Below are 2,547 nucleotides of genomic sequence, written 5' to 3'. Positions count from 1 at the left end.
CAAAGTTATATTAAGACAATAATAATAATATAGCTATCACAATTTTTATGTCATTTCTGATATAGCTATTAATAATATGAGTTATTTATAACTCCACTCTGTAGCACAAGAGAATGATTGCTCCACACAGTCGTCAATTCCTGTTATTTTGCTATGAAATATGACATCATTTCGGCGTAACCAAATAATCCATATAACCGAGAAGAATCCAAGTAGCCAACACTTGCGCCTCTCTTTTTTCATTGGCACGGATCTCCAACTCTCGAAAAGCTCTTTCAAAATACCAAGGACAACACACATCTGTCCGAACGCTGAGATCCAAGCACACCACACCTGCCAAGAGTACTCACAAGTAATAAATAAATGTTGTATATTTTCAACATTTTGCTTACACAGTACGCACAAAACATCATTCTGTTGTAGGATCCCCAACCTACTCAACTGGTCCTTTGTATTAACCTGCCATACCAATACAAACCAAGCAAATAACTCCTCGAGGCGGAACTAGGCTTTTCCAGATCTCCTTTGTGAACTTGTATCTTAGAAGCTCCTCCTCCAAAGTCTCTTCCTGCAAAACATTCACAAATGAATTAGTAGAATAAATGCATTCCTTATCAAATTTTCACACCACTCTATCTTGCACATTTGTTATTAGTCTAACAGATTGCAAGACATGAAGCAGTTGGTTCAGTGTATCTCTCCAGAATTTTTTTTATTTAAATTAATAAAAAATAGACAAAAATATACATAAATTTTTACACAATCATAATAAATATACATTCTAATATTTTAATAAGTCATTTGTATACAGTAATAGTAAGTTTTATTGTCATTTTTATTTTTTTATTGGCTGAGTAACTTTTTCAGTCGTAGTAGCTATCAGATGACTTTGTGCATTGTGTGATGTGACTTTTTTAATGACACCGTGAAAACTAAATGATAAATTATTGAATTTGTTAAATTTAAATTAAAAAAGGGAAAAGGATAGATATGTCTTTGACTTTTTAAATTTTTGACAAATACCTGATAAAATTTAAATACAAAAAAGTTTCTGACTTTAACAAACGGAGGACAATTTAATCCTTTCGTCTGTTTGCCTCTCATACACCAAACGGAACTGGCTGACGTGGCTGAAATGGTGTCCAGGTGTCCGTTACGGTGCCGCGCTGGAAGGGGAATAAAGTTCAAAGGACAAATAAGTCCTTGACGTCATTTTGCAAATAAAATTCGAAAGACAAATAAGTCCTTGAGAATTTAGTTCATTATGCTTCTATCATGCTTCTATTATGAGAATTTAGTTTATAAAATTATGCTTGTATTTTAAAATCTAGTTAACTTGTTGTATTCTGCAATTTAGATTATTTGTATTAAAATTGCAAAAATTGGACTTGTTCTATTTCTACTTTTTTTTTCTTAAATTGCATTAATTCAATTTTCTCACATTAGTTAGCATTAGTTAGAATTAGTACATTTGTGTATTATATTAGAATTTGTTAAATTGCAGTAGTTCAATTTTCATTATACCAGTGGCGTTAGTTAGCATCAGTTCATTTATGCATCAACATAGCATTAGTTCACTTGTGCATCATTCATGTATTAAGTTAGTATTAGTGCATATGTGTATTATTTTAGAACTAGTATTTTTATCTGTAATAACATTACGGGAATAAAATTTTCTTAAAATTATAGTTCACTTTGTTCTGACAGTATAAATTATGCATGACACAAAAGATTTATAAAATCAAACTACTTTTACAAAAAAGTCGTAAGTTGACAAAAGTCTCTGATTAAGAAGACCAAGATATCTGTAGATAAAAAATTAAATAATAAGATTTTTAGTTATTATTTTTATATGAAAAAGTCTAATTATATAAAGTTATTGTTTTATTTTTAATCACACTTAGTTGAATTAGAAAATACATCAAAGAAGTACGAAATTAGAATTTTTGAACAAATTCAAGTTCAAATATGGATATCAACTTCTCGATAAAAGTATGTTCTTTTCTTCTTTATAAATAAGTATATCATACTTTTTTGACATAAAGTTTATTAAGGCCCAAACTTCACCGATTTAGATCCAGTTATAGTGTGACCCAAAAGTAGTATAATTTCACCAGGTTTAACTGTGTAAGGGTCTCAAAAATAGACCCAATCATTATTTAGAATTGGGTCCAGATCAAGATGAATCCAGTTTTACTCGATCCATTACACCCTTATCTTAAGCTATATAGTCAAGATGTTTGTTCATTTAAGAGGTTTTGTAAATTTTGAAAAGTTTGGGTACACTTTTAGTTTAATACTAAAAGTATATATGAATCGCCAGAATTATATTTATTCAGGGGATATTAACAGAATAAATGTGACATGGCACGTAGCGGAAGCATTAAATTTTAAGGTTGGTTTGTCTAATTCTTATTTTAATTAGTTAATTAGTTGATATATTAAAATATTTTGATTTATTTAGTTTTTATTGATATGTTAAGATAATTTAATTTAATTAGTTAAAAAATATGTTAGAATAATAATATGTTCGATTTATTTATTTAA

The sequence above is a fragment of the Arachis ipaensis genome, chromosome B07, assembly GCF_000816755.2.
Source record: "Arachis ipaensis cultivar K30076 chromosome B07, Araip1.1, whole genome shotgun sequence".
Lineage (NCBI taxonomy): Eukaryota > Viridiplantae > Streptophyta > Magnoliopsida > Fabales > Fabaceae > Arachis > Arachis ipaensis.
The sequence above is the reverse complement of the archived record's forward strand: the minus strand, read 5'-3'. Positions refer to the sequence as shown.